Source organism: Clarias gariepinus, chromosome 10 (genome assembly GCF_024256425.1).
Source record: "Clarias gariepinus isolate MV-2021 ecotype Netherlands chromosome 10, CGAR_prim_01v2, whole genome shotgun sequence".
NCBI classification, from domain to species: Eukaryota; Metazoa; Chordata; class Actinopteri; order Siluriformes; family Clariidae; genus Clarias; species Clarias gariepinus.
In genome coordinates, this window is record NC_071109.1 from 18,731,375 (window position 1) to 18,757,172 (window position 25,798).

The 25,798-nt window shown below is 37.5% G+C and overlaps 1 protein-coding gene across 2 annotated transcripts in view; it reads left to right on the forward strand.

The window, feature by feature from the left end:
* Nucleotides 1–25,798, forward strand: part of fgf13a (fibroblast growth factor 13a) — a 111,495-nt gene that overhangs the window by 17,659 nt on the left and 68,038 nt on the right. The gene's annotated exons all lie outside the window — the stretch shown is intronic.

Consider the following 25,798-nt stretch of genomic DNA (forward strand, 5'->3'; position numbering starts at 1 on the left):
ATATTATTATTTGTCTTGGCACTGGCAACCCTGCAGTGGTGGGTCCTGGCCTCCAGACTCTCTGATTAGCAACCCAGAGGCTCAACCACCTGAGCCACCAATATTGCCTCCCAATATTGAATCTATTAATATTATAAAATCATTTTAATAACATTAACCTTGAATCATACCGACATAAACCCCAAAGTTTGCAGAGATTTATAAATGAAAAACAAAGAAGGATTCACTTTATCTATCGCTGCTCTTCGCTCCAACTGTGCTACACGTGTTGACGTGAAATGTGTACATATAGTGTGGCAATATGGGGAAGCTCACTGAGGCAGGAGGTTCATGATTAATTCATATGCTGAAGCACTGAGCTGCAATGAGTAAGAAAAGCTCAAGCTTCCAGGCTGCACATGAACTGATGCCTACAGCTCACTGCACTAAGTACAGCCAGTGAAACCTCGTCACAGCACATTGTGAGGGAGAGGAGGAGGAGCAGGATTGGTGTCATGGAGCTCCTCCAATTGTCTCTCCGTCACATCCTTTTCTATGAAATGCTTCCTGTCACCCTTTTTCCTCCAAATTAATTTAAGCATTAAACATTCAAACATGTAAATTCCTGATGGATTGATCATCACATCATTTCCACAGTGATGAACAGGGGTAATTTTGTGCTGCAGTTTCCATCATTGCTGCTGTATCACTGGCACATTCTGCTCTACTGGTTCACATATCCAAACGGGGAATCGTTCCATGATCTTGTTTCTGCTGGATGTTTAATCGCAGTGACCAAAGGCAAAATGGCTCCTTGTATTTGTGCTTTAGTTCATATTTCCCTCCGTAGGGAGGTGCAATGCTTAATTACGAGAATCTACCCTCTCCAAAAAATAAGAGTGTGCCTTAAATTCAAATAGAATGTAATTGCAGGATCGGTGTCATGATGTTTTTGGAGCCGGACTTACTTAAGACTGCCTTGCTAATAATTCAACCATATTGTTTATTACAGGAGGCCTGGTAGAGCTCTGTAGATAAAGAGAATGCACTTTCCGGGGTGTCCTGACTCAGGTCATCCTGTCCTACAGTACAAGCATGGGTTTAATGCCTCTCTGTCTGAAAAAGGGTCATATAGTATAGTAGCACCTTTTATGTTCTAACAGAAGGGTGAGTGTGTGAGAATGAGAAGGTGTTGATTAATTTTCTGTAATATGGCTGTGACAGAAGTCATGGCTGCTACCTCTTAATTATATCAATTAAATTAAATGAATGATTTATTTCTTGTATGATGATATTGTATAATACAATATGAAGAGAAAAAAAGAAAGTAGAAGCAAACAATTAATGAAAAACCTAGATTTTATAAATGTGAGCCAGAATAAAATTGGTTATTTTTAAATACTGCCAATATCGATCAGAAACATTTGTTGTGAATTCATGATCACTACCATATTATGTTATTGCTTGTCTCTAGATGAGGCTACATTTCAGTGCAGAAGCTAGAAGGTTATTTTTAGCCCTGGCCTCATTGGAGAGGCTTTGGGGGCACAGCGGGCAGTGCCATACACTGTAAATGTTTCTTTCTCTTACACACACTCACTTTGCCTTTGGACACTATAAACCTTCTGTGTGAACCCACACGTGGAGAAAGCTCATGTGCAAAAAACAACATTGCTTACATACTGTAGTAAACTGATAATGTGCATTTAATATAAGCTTCATTCACATTGTTCAGAATGTATGTGCATACTGCTTGAAGTATGCAGTGCGTGGGAGTGTTGCACATCTACAAATTTAACTTAGGGGGCTTAATGCACACTGCACACCTGTGTAAAAACTGCTGCTTGTTGATTTACTGCAGCAGACGGATTTGTGCATGTTTGAGGGCTTGTGAGAATGTTGCTGAAAAAGGAATCAGCTGCTGTTTTGAACATCTGCTGTCTACCCATGGAAATGTCCACTTAGACACACTGCATAGCAGCATAATATTTAACACTCTTTAATTTTATTATGCAAGAAGCAAGAAGTATTCTGAGCACAGAGTTATCTGAAGTTACACCACTATCAACCTTGGACTACTGAGATTTGCCTACCATCTCTCATCTTCTGTTGAATGTTGCACTCAAATGTTGCACTGCTAAAAATGAAAACCTTCAGCTGGCATGCACATGCATACATTCTGCTCCTGTACCAGAAGACCATACCAGAAGATGGCAGTAGTCTGTATTCATCATCAACAAAGAAAGCTTCTAAAAATCCAGTCTCCCAAATCCCAATCACATACTGTAGTAACCTACCATCACACTAACCTACCATTTCAGGTTAGTAAGAGTTTTCATGGTTCTAAGAGCGAAGAATATTGAACAAAACATTTCTACAACGTTGCTGCCCTGATTGTACTGTACAAGGATTATGTGCAGTAATGTTTCCTCAGTTTTTCAGTCTAACTGGGAATATACTGTAACATAACATTCATGAACATCTCTTTAGAAGGTGTATACCTGTATAAAGAAATAACAAATACTGTGTTAAATATTCTTATAACCTTTACTGTCAGCTCAGATGTCACTAAGAGTGTTAAAATACTGTAGCCTACCAGTACCAGGACAATTTTAATGTACTATTTATTGTAGTAGTATTTCCCCAAATTAATATTTGTGCCATTTTGAATTGGTTTAGATAATCTGCTTGCTAATTATCTTTGGTAGATTTTGTAAATGTGATAGGAAGAACATAAGGAATATGTGAAAATTAGGGGAGAAAAAACAGTATGTGTGCTTTCTTGAGTTTATTTTCTTGAGTTTTTGTATGTTTTGTGATCAGATGGCATGAAGATGAAGCAGTCAGTACTGTAGCCTTGAGCCTCCATGGTCGAGGGTTTAGTTCCCACCTTGTGTGTGTTTGCATGTTCCCCCATTGGCCCCAGGTTTCCCTCTAAATTGGCATTTAGTAAAGTGTGTCCCCGCAATGAATTGTCTAGTGTGGTGCAGTGCAGTGACCCTGTACATGGTAAATAAGATATGATAATATAGAGAATGAGTGATTATTGTGAATCTGTGTTGGCTGACTACTGTCTAAAAAGATGCCTATATGTGTGCTGCTCGTCCTTAACATATGATTTTCATCCTTCTTCTTCTCCTTCCAGTGGCCTCAGTGATTTACAAAATAGAATATAGCACTAATTAGTCAGAAAAGTGTCTAAAGAGAGTTTACGGGAGCACCAGATATCAGCCTCTGCCTTCATTCCTTGATGACAACATGAACGCTCTACAGTATCTGCTCTAATCTCTGAAGATTTAACATACTGTATAAGGTTCTCTTCTAACTCAACAAGGTTTTTCTGGTCTCTTATACCCCTTTTCCACTGCTTTGGTTCCCGTACCAGTTCCCAATTTTGGAACCAGTGCCGCACTTTTCCACAGAAAAAATTGGTGCCGGTGTTCAATCGAAAAATGCTACCCATCGAGTTGTGTTACATACCGTATCTGCGCATGCGCAGTCCCACAAGTTTGCACTCTGTTTCCATTTAAATGGTAGCATTTTTCGACAAGGCAGCTAAAATTGACAGAACACCGGTTCTCTGAGGTCGGCACCTGGCACCAGCACGAGTGTAGTGGAAATGAGATATTGGTCTTTTTATATATCTTCATCCTTGCAAGAATTTATGAAGCCTAATTAACGATTCCATCCATGGCCATTGTTGCACCATGCACATTACTGTAGCTTTAGGTTCCCTTTTGGTGTAAATTGCTTGACCATTGTACAAGCAATCCAAAACATTCTGTCCAGCTAACCTGATATTAATTCCAGCTTACAAATGACAAGGCATAACATGGCTGACAATCAGCTTGGTGTCCTGTTGTCCTTAGATACCCTTAGATGTAATTCAGATAAAAGAAGGTCCCAGTCGTGCCCTGGTTTCAGTTATGTTGTGTTTGTTTATTTTGACTGTCTGTCTGTCAGGATAATTTGTAATACAGTCATATAAAGACAGCCATTTCTGTTTCTGAAGACATGTTTAGGTGCCGTGATCTGGGAGTACAGATAAGATAACTTGTGTTTGTTTGATGATACATGAGGCAACGCAAGGTTGATGGCCCATGATACAATAGCAAAAGTAATCTGTGAGAGTTCAGACAGTGCAGTAAAGGGGAGTGGAAGGGCCTCTCACAGGAAGACAGCGAGACTGCTTTACCAACATCAGTGTTGACCTGTACACACACCTTGCTTTCACAGCCTCTTAACATCAAGTCTTCCACTGCAGCGGCACTCCAGCCTCCTCCTGCGATAGTGAGGGATGAATTCTCAAGACTCTTCTTCTTAATTCTTCTCTTTTACCTAATCTCCATCTCCTCCATCTATCTGTCAGTGTTAGGGGAATGTAATCTGGTACTGATTACACTATACAAGGTTAAATATATAAATCCGTGATGCAGTCTTTGGGGTAGATTATATTGGATTACTTTTACACTATTTTCTTATTACTGTATATCTCTGCATAAAATCGTGTCTAAATACAATACAGAGTAATACAGGGTTTAAATACAAACACAGATATCTTTTTTATTTTGTAAAACTGCTGGAAAATGCAGTTTTAATTATTTTAAATATTTATTATAAAACCATAAAATAATTGAAGTGATGGCTGTCATATGGCCTTGTATTTATTCTCAATAAGGGGAAACTATTAAGGGTTCTTTATTCTTAAAACTAAGGGGAAAAAACTGAAAGTTCTGAAAGTATAATGAGCAATTGTTTAATTATGAAAATTTTACCATAAAAACAATTCACATTAGTGTAACAAAAATATTCACTGTCTACTGTACCTGTCAGTCAGTTTCCCTATTGTAATAAAAGTTTTAAAAGAACATCTGGCTTATGGAGCTACTCGGGTAAGTTCCTGTCATTAACGGGAAAAGAGTTTGTAGAAAAAGCTAAAAGGTTAAAGCTAAAAAATAAGCTGATCAGCTTTAATGTAATCAGTTATATTATTATTTCAGGTTGAAGCCCACGTGCATGTCTGTCTGTCTTTCTTTATGACAGAACTCTCTGCCTAACTTATTAATACAAAGAAATACAATCGACACTTTGTTTACGCAGAGTTGTAGTTCTTTTATCGTCAATCAAATACACTTCCTGTTCGGTAATCGAAGAGTGATCCACAGTTGAGAAATCAAAAAAGTAGGTCGGCTAAAGATTAAGTTTTGTCCTAAAACGACTCCAGCGCGTTAAAATTTGCTGCCACGCCAGCGCTGTTATTTCTGCAGTGAAAATGTTAAATAATCTCAGTAAAAATATTCAGTTTAGATTTTCTAATTAATATCTATTTGTGCAAGTGTTTGTTTACATTGAGCAATTAGCTTATTAGAACCTTATTTTAAAGTAAATACAGTAACATTGCTTTTACTCAACATTTAATTTCACTTATGGTGCAGGTTAAACCTAAACTTTAAAACCCTAAGTACTGCCGAAGTTGCATTAAAGTCAGTTGTACAGCCAGTTTTATGTGATGATGTTACAAAATCCGGCTGGACAGACATACAGACAGACCGACAGACTGTTAATTTCCTTCAATATATTTAAGATAAAGATATCACTGAAAGACCGAGTTCTGACCAACGTATAGACACAACCATTCTTATATATACAGTATGCTGTATTGTGATATGGCTCATTAATATTAGAGGCTTTCTTGTTGTTGTGTGATTAGCTAGTGGCACTGCATGCTGTGCTGTGATTAGCTTGGTGATGCTCGAGTTAAAATAATCAGACATGTTTACTGTTACATATAAAATAATGTAGTTTTTGCTGCTCTAATTATTTAGTCTCTGCAATTTTTTAAAACCTTCCAGTCTTTTATCTTTGCTTTTTTTTTACGGTATTCTGTATTTATCTGAGTTGTCTAAGTGCCTCCTCCCCACTCCAACCCCTCACCTCTATAAAAGCACCCTGCTGTTAAAGATAGTCTTATCATTACGACATTTCTTTCTTCTCTTCAGAACAAAAAGATATAAGTGACATACAGTAATTTAAAGCACACCGGGAGCAGATAGGGTTAAGGGCCTTGCTCAAGGGCCCTACAGCAGCAACCTGGTGGAGCTGGGGATCAAACTGCCTTATACCCCTACAGTATCTCACCTACAGTATGCGGTTTCCAGCAGTGGCCATAAGTACGGTTCATCATGATTCACAGCGAGTTTTTGGTGCTGTGATTACGTTTTTATCTTTCCAGGCGAAAAATGAAACATGTTTCATTTTTTGGGTGGTCCTGGCGGAAGCTTGCGGACCTTGCAGAACTTCGCAGAACATCAGCGGAACGTCGGCGGGGAATTGCGGCAGCTCACGGTGCCTAACACCGCATCTCACCGCGAGTCAAACCGCATAGGTGAGATAGGGGTATTACTCTGAGCTACCACTGCCCAAAAAAAAAAAAAACATAAAATGAGACAACATAAGATTATATAATGCTCACAATGCTGTTTGGAATTGGAACTTTCTTGTACATGAAACAAATATCAAAAAAATGCAGGCTTTTTCTATAGCCTTTAAAAATTCCACTGAATGAAAGGAGACAATAATATCAAAACATTATTAAATGAAGGGCCCTCATAAACAATAGCTGAATAAAAAGTAGCTATATGTATATTAGGTATACTACAGTCAGATCACATGAGGGGGAAATTAGACTCTTTTCAGATACCAATTAAGATAAAGAGCAAACAGTTTTATACACAAACACACACACACACACACACACACACACACACACATGTTTCCCATGTTAGGCATATACAGTACACAGATCAACCAAAACCGTACTGACCCGTGTGTTCTCACACCTGTCTATTGGAACCAGTATTAACCTTTTTCTCAATTTGAACTATAATAGCTCTACTATTAAATCAGACTACATGGACCAGCCCTCGCTCCCTCAGTGAGCCCTGGCCACCCACGGCCCTGTCGCCATTTCACCAGTTTTCCTTTCTTGGATCACTTTCAGTACTGTATGTCCGGACCACTGCAGACTGGAAACATCAAACAAGAGCTTCACTTTTGGATTTGCTCTGACCCAGTTGTCTACTCATTAGAATTTGGTCCTTCTGATAGTAGCTACAATATATATATTTTATATTTTGTTACAATGGTGGCTGGAAGTGTGTGGGATATATTAGGCATCATTTTTCTGCAGTTGATGTGTGAGAAACAGAAATAAATGGGCCAGCATAAAGATTTGAGTATAGGGGCCAAATTATGATCCGTGCCTTTCACACAGAACAACAAGGTACAACGATGGTGCAATGTTCCAATAGTCAGTCGTCTGTGTGAATAGGGCTTTATTCAGGCTTTGTGGCTTACAGTATTAAAAAGATAGACATAGAGACTATTAAAAAGGTATTATATAAAAACTGTACTAAAATTGCAAGCTTTACCTTTTTACTTAGAATACAATGAACAGAACATATCTGGTTTATTTTGAAAGATCATACTTTGAATATTGAACATATGGATCACTGAATGATTCAGTCACGCTCTCATCTGCTAGTACAACAGTGCCCAGGTGTATGACTGAGCCTAACATCTACAGTCGTGTTGCTCATGAGTCATCTCCTGAGATGTAGTTACCCTGCTGTACTTTGTGCAACTCTCTCACGTACTGGTCTGTAATTACTTAACCCCTAAAAAAGGTTTATGATCAGCAAACGCAACTGCTCTCAGCCTGCTTGTAAGTCATTGGAAGTCAATGATATGTCTGGAACTACTCATCTGTCTCGTTGAAGTTACAGTTGCCCAGGTTTATTTATGATCTAGACAGGAGAAAATTATATTCTCAGTCACACAGGTACATCATGATGCTTTAGCGAGATGGTGATGGTTATGAGGGAGGTTTGGCGTAAGATTCAGGTGACACCGCCTGCCATTATTGCTTTATATGCTGCCTAATAGTCGATAAGCCTAAAAATGGCTTAAAGCTTAACATTACGGTGATGTTCACATTCAACCTGTGTGTGTGCGTGCATTTGACCTCCTCAGCACACATAAATGTATAGGTCAAGCAGCTGATTGTAAAAAAGGGAAGGATGCAGAAACCCTTTATCACATCTATCTTGGTTTCTGTAACTAACAGGGTATATTCTCTTCATATCACCTTCAGTTTATCCACTTATATTCAGTACATATCCTTCAGAAATATTAATGTTTTTTGTTCCTTTAACTATTTTTATGTACATTTGGATGTTATGTCTTGTTTAAGGCATCTATCCATATTTAACTTCCTGGCAGAGGCAACCAGGTCTTAAAACTCTACATCTTCCTAACTTTTTTAGATTATAGATTTTTTTTTATCATCACAGTAACTTTACTTTAACCTCTGTGCAGAGTTTTTAATTTGTTTCCTGGTTATCCATCTGTTTTCCTCCGACCACATTCTGCTAGGTGGACATGGTGACTTTAAATTGCACCTACTGTAGGTGTGAATGTGTTAATAAATGTATATGTTCATTGCACTTAGCGGTTGACTGGTGTCCCACCCAAGGTGTGTTGTAACCTCATCCGCAGTGCTCACAGGATAGGCTGTGGATTCAGAAGAATGAATGAATGAATGAATGAATGAATGAATCAATCAATCAATCAATCAATCAATCAATCAATCAATCAAACAATATACATTATTTAAAGCAAAGGAAAATATGTTTACCTGTTATTTACGTGAAATATTTAATTTACCATGTTAAACATATTGCTCATTTTACAGAAGGTGTCACACTAAAGCACTTAAGAATGCATTCATTCATCCATCCATCTAGAAAGTTCTGTAGTCCAACTAGAGATTGTGAAGGCCATTGTATTTACTCCCATTTTGTACGACCGTTGTTGGATCTCCGGTCAACATTCACACGCTACGGGCAATTTGGGAACGCCAGTTAGCCTAATCTGCATGTGCTTGAACTCTGGGAGGAAACCAAAGAAGTGGAAACGCACCAAGCACTGGAAGAACATGCAAACTCCATGCAAACAGACCCAATGCAGGAATCCAACCCAGGACCTGGAGGTACAAGGGAACAATGCTAACCACTAAGCCACTATGCTGCCTAAGAGTGCATGGTGTTATTATATCTCTTCTTGTTGTACATGCGTTGCTTTTTCCCTCGAAAAAGTAATTAGGTATAGGAGACCTGTCCCTTTTTTCACTCCAAAGTGTCATTGTAGAGTATCTCAAGTTGTCTCAATCTGCTCCTTGTTAAACTACATTTCCAAATCCCTGCTCTATCAGAATAAAGTTTCGACCTACTGTATCACTTATTTGTTTTAAATTCTCTTTTCACTCTTGCGCTCTCTCTCTCTCGCTTTCTCTTTCACTCAACTCATGTCCCCTGTGTAGCATGATGCCTGAGGCAGTCTTGCTGCAGAGGTCGTCTGCAAGCCCTTTCATTTATGTATTTATTTATCTCGGCTGCAACTATACATCTCCAGCAGTATATGCCCTTGTCCCAGCACAAGGCCTTTGCTCTAGTAGATTATGAAACTAACTCTGACAGTTAGATTAGAGGCCATGTCCAGTATGCAGTGGGAGACTTTGAGGCTTATCCTTGGGTGGTGTAAATATGTAACCCAGTTATTTAAAACACAATAAATAAAGATCACTGTTCTCCTTCATGCAAATGTTGTCAAGTTACTATACATTATGTACTGTATCATCACTGTAATTTTATTACTGCTTTATCCTTATGCACTTTGGTACTTTGTGATTTTGTGAAGTATTTCTTTACAGAGTAATAGCCTCATGAAGAGGTTGGCCTGATTTCCTAAACAGTTGTTTGTCTTGATAATGTGTAGTTTTGCTGTCTTGTTTAGTGCAAACAGTAATCTAGTCTAATCTTCCTCCATGTATGTATCTGTGTGTCTGTCTCTGTGTCGGACCTTTTTTTAACAATGACATTAGGTTCATATTGCTGACATCATTAAAGTCTTCACCTACAGTATGTCTGGCACAAGTTCTCAACCTCTGAGAAACAATTTAATGCATTCGTAACTCGGAAGTCCACTGAAAAGTTCCCGCCTATTGTCCCCCAGTAAGACACTATAGTGTTACTGTTCATCCTGTTGCACTCCAAGACACCATAAACATCATTAATAAACAAATGTTTGGGGCGTTTCGATTGAGATGGTGTCTGGTTTCTGACTCAGACTCGGGATGTATGACAGCAAACTGTACACTGGTTACTTTGTAGATAAAAACTGCAAGCTTGTTTATACTCTGGTTTTTATTTAAATCAAGGCATCAGGTTAAACAGGTCTGAATGAATTCAGAAAGCAGTTTGGTGTGTTTGGATCAGAAAGATGGAACTTAAAAAAATACAATGCATCTTGTTTAATAAATTCATAAATATAAGCTTTCCCTGGTATTTTTTTTTTTTTTACAAATGTAGTTATTTAAAATTAAGCGTCATTAAAACATTAAAATGTGGCATCACAGTTTCATTTGAAACCTGATGATGTGGACATTTATTTTATATTTATAGAAAAGATTTTGGCTGCTGTTCTGAAAAAATTAAACATGGATGTCTTGTTTTTCACTAGCTTTTTACATTACGTTTGCAAGTTTGTTTGGAGAAGGAAAAAACAAATTAATATAAATGTAATACAGTCACATGATGTTCCAGCAGTGGACGGGTCCTCATAGACCGCTTTAATAACGTCCACCCCAGTTCCTAATTTAGGAACTACTTGTTTATTGCCTAACTCTCTACTGCCCAGAACTGGGATGGAGTTTAAAACAAAAGGCTCAGTTCAGCATGTTTTAATTATACTGCTGCGGACTTCGTTCTCCATCTGGAATTATTCCTTTATTCTTCATTAACTGAGAGAAAAAGAAAACTGTATGAGGCTGCACCTTCCCAACATTCTACTAATTGCTCATTTAAATTACTCTCTTTTTTAAATCCTCACTGAAGAGAATAGCCTGCCATGCAGTAATACACACATACAGTACTAACGGACATGTGCTGTAGGTCTCAGTGGGACTTTCTGTGAATACGTTACTCTTGTAAAGCACTCTCCTAATGATCCCACTATTAGCATTCAGTGGGCTGCTGTAGTCAGCTGGAGAGCAATGACGTAGGAATTAATGCTGAATTGACTTTTGATTTCAACTAAATGGTTATTGATCACTGGGACCTGACAGACATTGTGTTGCACGCCGCGTTCGTGTTCTTATTCGATGGTCTCTTGTGGCAAATGTGATGATGGTTATATCAAGGTCTCCTGTGCTGTGCTCTTACTGGCTGGAGGGACAGTTAAATATAAACATTGCGTGGCCTGGCTGTGCATTAAAGATTTTATGGTGTGGTTTAAAATAAATCCAGGTTTCTTGATGTTTCTTGGCACTAGTGGTTTGTGCCGTACTGTTCTAGAAGGATGTGGGGAGGGCAGGTCAACTGGTGTCCCTTACCACTTTCACACAGGGATCAGAAGTGCTGCCACGGGCATTGCCAGCAGGAGTTTACTCTCTCTCTCTCTCTCTCTCTCTCTCTCTCTCACACACACACACACACACACACACACACACACACACACACAACCCACATCTTGTGTTTCTGAATTGGCTAATATAAACTATCTGTGTCTTATTCTATTTTAAGTCTGTGCAATGTTAACAGGGAATGTTTTAATATCAGGACGCTTGGCGTTTGCTGTGCACTTCTGCCTCCAGACGCTGAAAACTGAGTGTGTGTTGACCTTCTCAAGTCTCTGCTTCACTTGTCAGGTATGTCTTCTGTAAGCTCCCTTGGAGATGCTTTGACCGTGCAGTTATCAGGTCATCACCTGCATTGTGGGATTGCAAGATTGCAGTGGACTTATCTAGAATGAGAAAGAATACAGAGTATAAAAAGCACTAGTGGTAACAGAACAGCTATTGTACTGTACCAGTCCTTAAATCAGTTTACTGTCCTTGTCAGTCTGAGCATACAGTAAATAACAGATGACTGTAATATGTGCGATTACACTATTTTTTATGCATCCAGATGAGGTTTATAACAGAATTATGACTAGTTTAATTTGTCATCTGAGATATTACTTGATATTCTGTTTGTTCAGGAAGATGTTCTGAGAGGATGATGGAACACATCCAGCTACAGTATGTTGTTCTAAAGATCATTGCAAATCAGAGACAATAATCTTTTTTGTGCATTATATCGAAGAATATGTCTTTTCCATTATTCTGCGCGCTTCTGTTTGTGTGTGTGTGTGTGTGTGTGTGTGTGTGTGAGAGAGAAAGAGACATTGTGCAATCTATACTGTAAGTAGGATTATAGAAAGCTCCATATACACTGCCTGCCTAAGAGAAGGAGTCACAGTACTGTTCGCTATTTCTGTTTTAAATAATCAACTATGTACTGTAAGAGCATTTAATTAAATAATTATGGGTTTCAGTTGACCACAGTTAGCCTAAAGGATGGCAAAGAAAACAACTAAGGAGATTGAGGTTAGACTACTATAACTACCCTTAAATATGATTATAATTTTTTAGCAAAAAAACGTTGAAATTGGCACTTTAATAGCCGGAATGTTTACAAAGATATAAAAATGTCTGTATGATGCCTGTGATATCAGGCCACCGCTTCTCCCCTTCGTGCGTGAATTACACAGATACAGAAATAAACTGTAAAGACGGTTGCACTTCTGCCCTACAGTATTTTTGCTTATATGACAAGAACCTCAGTGTTGGAGTCCTTGGATTGTTTGATAGAAGAGTTAGGTGAAGTGGGATATTAAGTTTGTATGTGTATATTTCAGAAATTGGTGGTAGTTTTTACAAGGGGCCTAAAAGCATTTTTTCAACGTGTGTCAACTCTACAAACCCCATTAAAGTCTATGGAGTGATTTTCACCTTTGTATTAGATTGCATTATAACCCCTGGAAGGATCTGCAGAGCGTGATGAAGCAGTTCAGCCAATTTTTTTCATCTTTTAGTCTTTTAAGATTAAATATTCTGATTTAGACCAGGGAAAAGACATAGGTGTTTGCAATTTATGTTTAGGGTAAAGCTGTGATTTTCAAGTCGTTTGAATAATCAGAATAAATAATTACAGAATAAACCGTTGAATAGACAGAATAAATAATTACAGAATAAATACAGATTATAAACCTCTAAAGAACCTATGCTGTTTCTGTACACGAGCTATGAGGTTAGCCGAACAGAGTGAGAGAGTGTGGTTCTGTCTGGGACAACACATTATGTCCTATTTCTGTTATAGGTACACATTGGCTGACAGAATGGGGCTATTAATAAGAGTGCTAAGATGGTACATTTTGGAGTGTTTTTAGGTGGTGACAAGTTATGCTATTTCTATTTTGTCACTTCTGTTAATGGATTATAATTGGAAGAATTGCTACTTGTTGGCCGAGTTTACTAGCAGCCTACACATTAATACTTTCCTAAAGTCCGTTAACTAAGTTTTCAAATAGGAATATCAAAAGCAGGATGGAAACTTGAAAGAAAACTTACAGTGTTTTTGGCTCTGTATTGTAGGCCAAAGTGGTTTCTTCATTTTTGCATTCTAGTTTCTCGGTAAGCGTTTAACAAAGAAGCATTCCTCTATTCCTCTGATCTGTAGCTATAAGGTTTGACAGCATCGCCAAGCAGCTTTTATTAGGCTTTATTCTCATCTCGCCTCCCGTATGAGCTGTTCATGTCCCTGACACTCAGAATGAAAAGCACACATGATGCTGAAATGGACTTGAAGTATGAGCACTTGGCTGCTAAGGTATTAGTCATTAGCATTAATTGTCTGCTTGTCATAAAGCCTCTAAAGTATCAGTGTTAAATGGCAAGTCCTAAATGCCTCAGCGCTTCATCGCAGTCAGCATTTACACTCAAAACCACCTACTTTTTGCTCTCCACATTTTCATCTAACTCTGACACCTGCATTAAGTTACCAACTGAGTGGAGAGGTGCTCTTGCATTCTCTGCTCTTTCTGTCGGTGCAGTTCGCATATAAATGGGAACTGTGATGGACTAACCTTTTTAAGATATTTTAAGTGTTCACTAAGGTCATGCAGTCAATTGCAGATTATTATTACGTTTATAGTGTTAGGTGCCTTAGTTTATGCCATCGCTTCATTGAACCACTAGTTATAATGCCCATAAAATAAATAAATAAATTCATTGCCGCAGTTATTAAATAACTACGCAGTTTTTGCAAATGGTTATAGCAGAACACGATTGTCAAGAGATGTCAGAAACATTTACTCATCTTCATAAGACCAAACTGTCTATTACCTTATTAACCATGCCCTTTTATTCATTATGAAATAACTTCTATAAAACACAATTTAAGGTTAAAAAATGTGGGGTAATCAGCATCAACTGAACAAAAGACAGAATGTTACTCCCCAAAATAATGCAACTGCAAAATTGCACAGTAGCCAGCCACTATAATATACAGTATAGCTATAATAGGTATATTAACTCAATTCTATTACTTGGGTGTAGAGTGATGAGTTGAGGAGACAAAACACACCCTTAATGGTGTATGGAATGAGAAAGGCTTTCAAAAGCAAATCCCACACTTCCAAAAAAATGTTTTATACTGTACTGTATATACAAGCAGTTTCAACTTAGGCTTCATTTGAACAATTGATTGGCGAGCTAAATTAGCAAAAATGATGGCCCATTATACAGGATAAAGCGGTATAAACGACGACAAACCTGCAATGATGAGCCTTTTCACAAATGAGGCTCAAATTGCACCTTAGACGCATTTTGCATAGAAATCGCCATTATGAATAGCCCAGCAATTAAACATATGGATCTAAAGGCTGTATAAAAAATGTTTCTAAAAATTTGTGCAATTCGTAGGATCACCTATACTGTACCAGCTCTCTGTTGCATCCCTCTTAGCTCATTCACAAACTATGATAAATGTGACGTGTTGCTTTGCAAATGTTACACGCATAGTGAAGACTTTGCTGAGCGACACAAGCGTGGGTGCTTATGAAGCTAAATCCCCTGTGGTTATGGATTTTTGTTTAATGAAGGTGACTTGGTGTATTATTAGGCCCTGTGTGTATTTTTTTGGAAATGTGTATTTGTTCCTCAGGCAGCAGTTCCTCATAACAGTTATGTGACAACATGAAGACATTCGAGGCAGCTCATCTCTGTTCTCGTTATGCTCCTCAGCCTGCACCCTTTAATAGCACTCAGTACCGTGAGACAGATCTCTTAATGTTGTCTGTGATTTTTCTTCCCACAATAAAACCTAAAGCATGGAGTGAGGGTGGAAGGTTGGAGTTTAAAAATCACTTCTTTGACCTGTATTCCTAACAATGTAGACTAAATCTACTTCCTAACCATAAAGAGGGAACCTATTATGCAATTTTACGTGTTAAAAATGTGAGGAAAAAAAAAACATTTCCTGCTTTTGGTCCTTTTTTATTTTAGTTTTAGCCTTTAATACAGCCTCTGCTGTTCTCTGGCAGGGTGTGACTGAAACAGCACATTTAAACAAAAAAGTAAAAAATTGAGTTATATTATCTGAGAGATTTCGCAGCTGAACAATTAACAGACAAACTTTAGACCTCTTAGACCTGTGTTAGCTTACTAAATAAATAGTAAAAATATAAGATCTTATGCACATTTGCCTCATTTACTCTCAAAGGATAGGTCGAGCTATCACACAGGCCTTGGACACTTCTGATCTACAGTGTATTTGTTACACTTTTGAACAATTTAAATTGCATTTCTTTTTCTATTTTAAATTTTATAGAAGTTATTGTATTGAAAGGAAAAGTTTACAGACCAGCAATGTTTTACAGTTTGGAGACGTCCCTGACAAAAAGACAGGAAGCAGAGCTGGAGGTGAAGATTGCATTGGGAGCGACAAGAATGGACAGGATGAGGAATGAGTATATTAGTACAGTGCAAGTAAGACGGTTTGACGGAGAAAGGGATAAGGGGTATACTGTATCAGGGGGTCGGGGTTGTAAGAGATGGAGCTGCCAGGCCAGAGGAAAGGAGAAAGGCCCAAGACGAGGTTAATGGATGTGGTGAGGGACGACATGCAGGAGGTTGAAGTGACAAAGGAAGATGTGGTAGACAGAGTTATACAGTATGGAGACAAATGGTCCACCGTGGCGACCCCTAATGGGAGCAGCTGAAAGAAAAAGATGATTGTACACTTTTGGAGGTCCAATTAAAGTTTAGAATCATATAACATAGACACAATCATCACCCATCACCTCTGAGCAGCCATTTCTGCTAAATCTATCCAAGAGCCTGAGCAAAATGCTTTGCAGTTGCTTAATGTTAAATGTTAGTAGTTTGAGATTATGGCAAGTATTATGTACGGTAACACATCAACTGTTTCTTGTGCAAGTAGATTGAGTCTTTGTTAATTTAGGTAGATTATGCTGCCATACTCTGGGATGAGCTCTGATGTAAAGAAATATAAAATGAGAAGATCTCTGAATGAGAAGAACTGGCATTGCTGAAAAGCAAAGATCACTCTTAGATGTAAATAGCATATTATTATTATTATTATTATTATTATATCAATGGACAGCAATTTTGCCATTTGCTGCTCTGAAACTATGTTACTTTCTGCGTCTAAAATTTGGGGAGAAATAAGCCTTATGTGTTTTATGTGTTGCACGCTTATAACATATAATATAAGACATTTCTGCCTATATTATTGACTTTAAATGGAAAAAATCACGCACAGCAGGCACGATAAAAAAAAAAGCATAAAAATATCTCCTTTATATAGTGTTGTTTGTACTTCATGAAATTATCACAGACCATGTGTGAAAGTTATGGCACCTGTAAGAAAGCAAAACCAAAAATAATAATAATTATTTTGGCCTCATTTTAGATATGTTTTGTCAGTAGAATGAGATTTTCAGGCACAAAAATAGCTGCTAACTGTGTATCACAGGAGGAGCTCTTGCACATTTAGACTTGGGAGCACTAAAATATTTGGAGCTTGGGGTTATGAGGCTTTAAATAAAAATTATGCTGAAAAAGGAATATACACGTTTCATTGGAACAGTACACTGACGTGATTACCAGAGGCTTTATGGGATGTGAACTCACGTTTGTGTATTCAGGGTCTTGTTTATCTTAGCAATAGATTGCAAAGTGTTTGGCGGTGTGTATTAAAGGTCGGTAGAGCTCCAGGGAGAAAAGGCATTGATTAGTGTTTAGCAGGAAATTATAACTAAACACAACTGTGCATTTTACAACATGGATCTATGGGGACTGTAAATAAGCAAAACCAGCACCAGTACACAATTCAACACAAATGAGCTGGGATGGACATAACATTGATTATTCCAAGATGCTTTTCTCGGAAGGGATGTATCTCCCAATAAATTGGAAATTAAGTTGTTGCTTCATACTGTAGCACCAAATTCCTGGACGTGATCCTGGGCTCTGGTTATGGTCTGTTTAGGTTCAATTTCCCATAAATTTCAATGAATGTTTGAATGTGTATGCATGGACTAGCATCTCAACTGTTGGCCAGTAGTCATGCTGATCCTATCCAGAACAAAGCAGGTACTGAAGATGAATGAAAGAAAATATTTTGTACCCCCCCATAACAGCCCATGCATTTGTGGCATTTGTTTATCATATACAGTATATGGCCGCAGTCTTATGCAACCATAAATGTACCTAAATAGTTTGGAACATCTTGTCTTAACTGCACTCATGTTATGTTACAAATTTATTGCTGCAACCCTTATGAGACACTTGAAATGTAAAATATGTTAGTCAGGATGTTTTACCTCCTTTCTCTTTCATAATGTTTCATTTACATCTATTGTGTGCTCACAAAAAGAACATCACTTTTGGCACAAATTCTGATTTAGACACCAAACTGAAAGGTGGCCAACACCTCCTCTGAGACATTGGATTTAGAATGTCTTTTGATTGCACCTCAACTATTTAACTTTTCACGCATAGTGCAATTAGCTGCAATCGGGAGCTGTAAGGCAACCACATTAAGGTCGGCCACAGTCACATGGAAGAAAATGCAAATGAAGTTCCGTACACCATTGAAACTGGATTTAATCTCCTATCTCCAGTCTGCCAAACGCTAACAAATCTGCCATGCTTCTGGTGTAGTGATTGATCATTTTTGCTGATAGCTCTAGAGCTTGGGAAGTGTAATTGCTCATTGTCAGATATATACCATGCTTGTTTTTTTTTGGTTCTTTGGAATACTTGTAGCAATTTTTTTTTCTGGGCAGATCATCTCCAAAGATGAGATTTTTACTCTGAATATTTTTTTCACAACCCTTGCCAAAAGACAAATGCGCAGCATTATTCATGTAACTTCAGCGATATAACAGAAAGAAGACAAATCTATCCCGTCACTGCTCGATATCAGCATAGTCAATGTATCCAGCTCCAAAGGAATTGAGCTGTTTTAGGTTTTGTATTTGCTGAAGAATCACCTGTTTCTCATATTTGCATGACTTTTCCAATGAGGCCATAAACTAGTTTTCAGCTATTTTCACATTGGCCTGATTATTTAAATCTCATTACATTTGTTTTGCAAGTAATCCATGTAATGTGACTGGATCTGTGCACTGTCCTGTATGTCTCATCACGTATTGTTGTATGTAGAACTTAAAGCAAAAACAGGGCTTTTGTCTGATGTATGTTACAGTAGTATTTACCTTTTCATCATTTAAATGCTTGACTGTGGAGTTTGTGGCACATTGTTCTCACAATGCAAAGTAGAATGCTGACATTAAAATTTTGAAATGTGCAGTATATGGTCTAGTGTTTGGGTCTCACTTGAATTGATTGAACCCTTAACCCAGTACATATTAAACAGATAATAGATAAATGAATTGGTCCACTTATTATAAAACTGTGTGTACAGTAAATCATGCGTGGCATTAAACTACTCCCTGCTTATTATCTGTTATCAACCTCTACACTGCTTTACTCATGTTCATTTAGTATTAGAAGTTTGTGTTTATTATGGTCAGCAATAACATATTGGTCCATTTTTTCTTTATCTATTCATTTTTTTTTTTTTTAGAAGTTGCCAATAATTCTTGCTATGACTAGCTGTAACTACCTTGCTGTAAAAAAAAAAAGAAAAAAAAAAGTTCAGTCTAATTGGTCAGCTCATATTTAAAGGTACAGTAGAATCATTTGATGGGAAGGTGTACAAATGTGTTCTTATACTGTTAAGTATTAATGTACTATGTACTAATGAATAAATATAAACAAAATACAGATATGCTGAAGAGCAAGGCACCTGGGAGTGAGTGGGCTATTGAGAGCTGGTGTGCTCTCTATGTACGAGATGGCTCATTCATGCTCCTCCTGCCCATTCAAACCTGTGAGGATGTGCCTCCCTGCTGTATTATTTAAGCACAAAAGGCATAAGGCAGAGTATGAGCCTGAGAGAATTTCTAAAACAAAATCCTAACTGCTTTACAACATTTCCCTGTGCTGCAGCTATATATCATTTGTTGGTTCCACCCCGTCCCCTTTTTAAGCTGTGCCCAATCTATTGCTCTATTAAAAATCTATGAAGTCCTAATGAAGCACTGTCCCTCATCAAATATTTATAACATTTTTTTTCCCAGCCAGACACAGTTTACTATGCTCTAATTGCATCCAATATTTGATTGCGGTTATAAAATCTACTTAATAAAAACGAGAGTGAAGACCTGACACTGTCCAGGCCAACATTTGGTTTGTTCACATGTCGGGTCACAAATGAATTAATCAGGCTTTAACTGTACAGAATCCTATTAGCTTTTATCATCTGTTGATTAAACAGTAAATACTGTTCCAGACAGTCTATAATCTGTAAACCTAAATGAGCTCTGTCTGGAGAATATGGCTTTTACTTGAATTAGCTGTTATGAAGCAGCCATTAAATTTGAGTCAGAAATGGAAAAGGTGGGAACGTACCTACTGCTGGGCATTTCCGTGTCAGCTTTTAACGCGGTACATAAAGACAGCATGACGTGGCTCATGTGGAAGGTGGTGTGGATGGGGCTAGCCATCACATTTACACAAAAAAGAACATACACTAAAAGATATTATTATTATTATTATTAATGTTTTATTTCCTTATATTCTTAGCTTTTGACACCCTTACCATCATTCTTATCCATTTCTGTTCCGTTTTCTCACTTGGAAAGCAGAGGGGAAAGGCCTTATTATTCAAATAGCACTTCCTTCAGGCCGTTTATCTTTGCATGCATCCGTAAGTGCCTTCCCCCCCTTGGTCCAACATATTGGATCCGGAGCTGCCGTTTGTCATTTGTTTTCTCGGTGGCATGCTTCTCTCAGCAGGAGTCACTATAATCATGTTGTGCCATTAGATCATGCATTTATATATAGTCTTTATCCCTCTTGCTGGGGCTATTGTGCTTTGGGCTCTAATGAATTTGAAGTCCCACTTGTCCACTGTAGAATGTGCAATAAAACAACCATCTCATATGCTGTTGTAATTACTGTAAAGTGCAAATATCTGTTTGCAAATCTATTTTTAGTTAAGAAGGTAATAAAGTTAGCCTTTTTAAATGCTTATGAACACAGACAAAGTCTGTATACCTGTAGAGTGGTAGAGGAGGCATTCAGACAGGGCTCATTTTCAAAGACTAGAGAGGTATCACTGCTAACACTTAAACGTGAAGTCGTTTGTATTATTAATAAAGAATACATACTTTTTTTTTTTTGAGATAAGATATAAATATAATGTCAAGATGCTGCGGAGTGAGTAACAATGCCTGCTTTCAGTGTCATTGGTGAGATGCTGTACTCCTGATTCACTGGGACCCTGACCAAGTTAAAGAGGTTAAAAGACATGAAAGAACAAATGAACAAACTAATGAAGAAATGAATGAAAAATCTTTTATATTTTTGACAGCTAGTTAAAGGCAATGTCAAGGTAACTTGCTGCTCTTTTAAGTGTTTACTTGAATAAAACAACAAGGATAAACTGAGTAATGAATATGTTTTGTGTTCTTGAAAATAATGATAAATTACCAAGCACAATTTCCAGCGTGTGTATTTCAAAGTTAGCCACATCTACATATTTGGCAGACACCCTTATCCAGAGCAACTTACATTTTTATCTCATTATAAATCTGAGCAATTAAGGGCCTTGCTCAAGGGCCCAACAGTGGCAACTTGGTGGTGGTGGGTTTGAACCGGAGATCTTCTGAACCATAGCCCAATGCCTTACCCACCTAGCTACCCCAGCTAGGCTTTTCTCAAAGTAGCATGTCTAACACTGTACTGATGAGTGGTGTAGAAAGGGCTTGCAGTCTGTTAGTCAGTCTGGCCTCAGCAGTGACTCTCACCTCGAAATGCTCCTCCCTCATATCTTATGGCACTTGAGCAGGGGCAACTCATTTATCTCCATCAGCACACAAGTTTGCAGTACACAGTGGGTTGTGATATAATTTACCTCATCCTGAAATATCACCAGTAATAAATGTATAAGGGAAATGTTATATTTAATTACTTTGGTACATTAGATTAGATGTACCAGTACAATGTTCCATGTGGATTTACTGAATCATTCAGCGAGGTTGAGCTCATTTGTTCTGCTTGACCTGACATGTTTTATTGGCCTTTCTAATAATGTAACCTGGAAATGTAGCTTTTTTTTTTAAACTATTACATCTAACTTTAGAGAACAATAGAAGCTTTTCAACAGAAAGTATTTTGCACCAAGTAACGCAAGAAAAGAAAAGCAGAGTTTTAGTATTTTTGGTTTGTGCTGAGCACACACATACACACACATAGTGAGCAAAACCCTTGAAAAAAAAAAAAACATTAATACACAATATCTTGGCTATAAGTCTGCCTATAAGTGAGCGAGAGAGAGAGAGAGAGAGAACAGGTGAGTCTCAAAGGGACAATGCTGAAGGCAAGATAAAACTCTTACGATGATAATTTAGTTGTGGTAAGCCGACACTGCTAAGTGACTTACGCGATGGATTTATGTCAGTAGTCATTGCTAGGAGGCAAGTTATGCTGGTAAGGACCCCAACCCGTGGCAACCTACAGGTACACACACCGAAGGACCGAAGGACATCAAACCGAAGGACTTGAGAGAAACCCACCAAGCATGGGGAGATCATGCAAACTCCTATTTGTCACATATATGGTTGTAAAAGTAGTGAATCGCAACAAACTGCAGACTGTGCTGATTTTTAAGAAATTAAATAATAAAATTACCAGCCCCTGTAGATTAATAATGCTGTGTGTTATGTAATATTTGTCATGAAAATGAAATATTAAAACTCTCTACATATGTTCATCTACCAACAATAAATAAAATCAGAATTCAATATTGTAACGTGTTGCTCACAAGCTCACGCAAGTTTGCACCGGCCAAGAGAACAGTTCAAGCACAGCTTGTGATATATTTCAAAAAGAGGAGAACTGAAGAGATGATACATGCACACAAAACCTCTCAGCGGAGACGCGATAAAAACGAAGGATTTAGTTTAATAGGGGAGTTTTCTAAATGACTGACAGCTTTAATGATTATAAAAGATGAGTTCTTTACACAATTTGTGTAATTTAAAGAAAAGGGATTTGTTTATTCATTAGACTTTGTGGCTTCACCTACATGCTTGGGTGCAAAAGGGTCGAAAATCTATTTTTTAATGCCATAATAGTAATTTGATGATTTGTGTGCATGTGTGTGTGAAAGAGAGAGAGACTGGTGTGTAATTATACCAAACTACAGTACTATTAAATTTATTATTTGTTACTAATGTTTATGTAGATTTTTATTCCACTCTTAAAATTCTCCCAAGATGAAAGCCATGGAAAGGATTAAATGATAGTTTTGACAGTTGCATGTTTAAGTGCGGGTGTTTTGTGTTGATGGCTTCACGTTGATTTAATTAAGCATTAAATTAATTAAATTTGAATTATTTCATAATCATTTTGTATGATTAGTTGTAGCCCCCTCCCCCCTCCCCTCCAATTTAATTCGGCCACTGAATATACCATTAATATAAATTACACAGAATTATGTTGTAATCTGTGATATGTGTGTGTTAAGGTGACTGTGTGTTTGTGCAAACGTGTGGTTCTGTAATTTTGTCATTGATGAGATTATGTGTGAACAAACACCAAAAAACTTTTATTTCATGTCATAATGAAAATGATTCATACTCATCATTACAAGAGTACTGATTTTCTTAGTCTGCATTTCCCCTTCTCTCCTTTGTACCATTCAACACTCGACTGAAGTTAGAAAATTTGTCTTTCACTCGTTCAAGTGAGCATATGGTGATCTTGATACTACTCCGGAAGAGCCTGCAGCGAGTCAGCATAGCGCTAATTGCTTTTGTTCTGTGCTGCATTCTCAATGTAATGGGTCATCGATGTGCTCTCCTTAGTGTTAGCTGCTTAACCACAGCTGAGAGTTGTAATTGCCTTTTTCACACTAAACAGCTTTCTACTTCTCACTTGGTGAAACCTTTTGCTGCCTCTTCCCTAGCTGGCATATCTCCCTTTTACCCTCCTACAGTATGTTATAAACTGATTTTATAGCAAGATTTTGAGAGAACATCCTATCTTATACATTTTACATTAACTACAGTAATGGCATGAAATGTTTTCAGATATATAGTATATACAGTATATACAGTATATATATATATATATATATATATATATATATATATATATATATTATACTTTATACTGCACTTGCTTATAAATATTTTAGTATTGATCTCTGTTTCCAAGGGTATAATTAATATAATTTTATTTATTTATTAATTTTGTTTATTTACAGTAATAAAGTAATTGTCTGTCTACTTGCATTTCCAGTATAATACTATAAAATGTAACTTTTCACAAATTATTGTTGCTAGGAGACCACACATTAACCATAACAGCTGGAATAATGCACATGATAAATGACCACAAATTTCTACAGTAAAGAAAGAACATTCTACATTAAAGTACAGTTTTATTATAGCCTTTAAATTGCAAGTAAGTCACATTGTGACCACTTAAATTGCCGGTAATAATGTAAAATCCGTTAATTTTTTTATAGTATGAGTAGGCATTGTACAAATATTCCTAGAGGCAGGCATGCCAGCAGGATTATATTTCATAGTATGCAGAAGAACCGCCTTTATTACGTACCTTTAATGTCTACGTGCAATGCATACATGTGCACGTCACTGATACACCGCCACCATAAAACCTCTAATTACCCTACCGTATGTAGTCTTTGTGCTACTGTAGCTCTGGGCAGAATTCTTACTGCATACAACAGGTCTATTTCTATTTGCAAAAGATTGAAAAATGTGCATGTTTTATTTTGCTTATTTATAGGCTATTTGTTTATAGGCCTACAGAACACAAGATAAACTATAAATGTAAAAGAAAGCTAGAAATGGGCATTGACCGCTTGGAAATTACACTGGAGGAGTTAAAAAGGGAGGAGTAGGAGACAAAAGTGTAGGACAGGATGTTTTGTTTGTTCAGCATGAAATGTCACAAAGAGTATAATCTTCAATAATAGCAATAATGAGGCATAAAGAGGCGACAATAAAGAAATAAAAGACGCGCCATGCAATGTCTACATTTTCACTACAAAGCTCCAGATCATCAGAAGAATGCTTAGTTTGTTTTGATGAAGTGCCAACAGTTTGTTAGTCCAGCCGATTTGCAGTGAGCTCGTCAGACATCAGACAGCTCATCAGCATGACCTAATGCTTTTGTTTCGTATGAATGTGGAGTTGATGTGTACAGGCACTGTCATCACTCAGTGTGTAGGCAAGAGAAAATGTGTAAGCTGAGTATTCCTAGTGTAGAAAAAAAGGACTTTGATATTTCTCCGAAAGCTCTTTCTGTGAGTAACCCACATGCTCATTTTTAATGCTGCAACAGCACTCGGAACGACGTCAACACGGTTGAATAAGTCAGCCGTGTGTTTTGATGCCCTTTCTGCCCTACGTTTTTAAATGAGTCGCGCAAATTGCTACAGTCGAAAAAAAAAACTGTTTGATTTGGTAAATGAAACAAATTGAAATAATTCATACGAAATAGAAATCTATTTTTTGCAAGACTTTTTGCATGAATTAATCATACCCAGTCATTATTCTGAGCCTTACCATGGATGTCATTCAGATCCATGAAGCTTGCCATCTGAAGCCACAACAAATTGCCTGTTGAACAAATTGCCTGTTGTGTTGATGGCGGTACATAGCGGAAATTATACAAAGAATTATATCAGTATAATTTATCATTTGGCTCTTAGTAGGATTGATCTAATTTCGTCATCGGTTTTGGGGCGGTGAATATCAGAGATGTCGGTTGGCTATTTCAACCTTTTTCGCAGTCTTCATTAGTAATGGTATGAAAACGCTTTCAAGGACAACACAATCCATCCACACTTGACTGATATGACAGGACCAAAAACTAGATCAAGGCTCATCAGTATAAAAGCTGACAGCTGACTTTAGGAGAAATGGCTGATGAAGGAGCACAGACCTCCCGTGAACTATCTATCCATCAGATCCTGCAATGGTTTAAACATATTCTCCACAGTCCTGACGAAGCTTGATACTCTCCACCTCACTGCGAGGCCATAAAGAACCTGTCTCGCTGCATATCATTTTTATTGCTGCTGATGAGCCTGCAGTTAACACTGTCATTAATAACCGTAGCTGGAATTATGCGTTTAGGAGGATTCGAAGAAGAGAAAAAGACTTTTCTTTGAATTATAGGGGATTCTAAAATGCCACCAAATGCAGAAAGGTTTTCTAGTGTGCATATTTCAGCACCTTTATGAAAACTAGG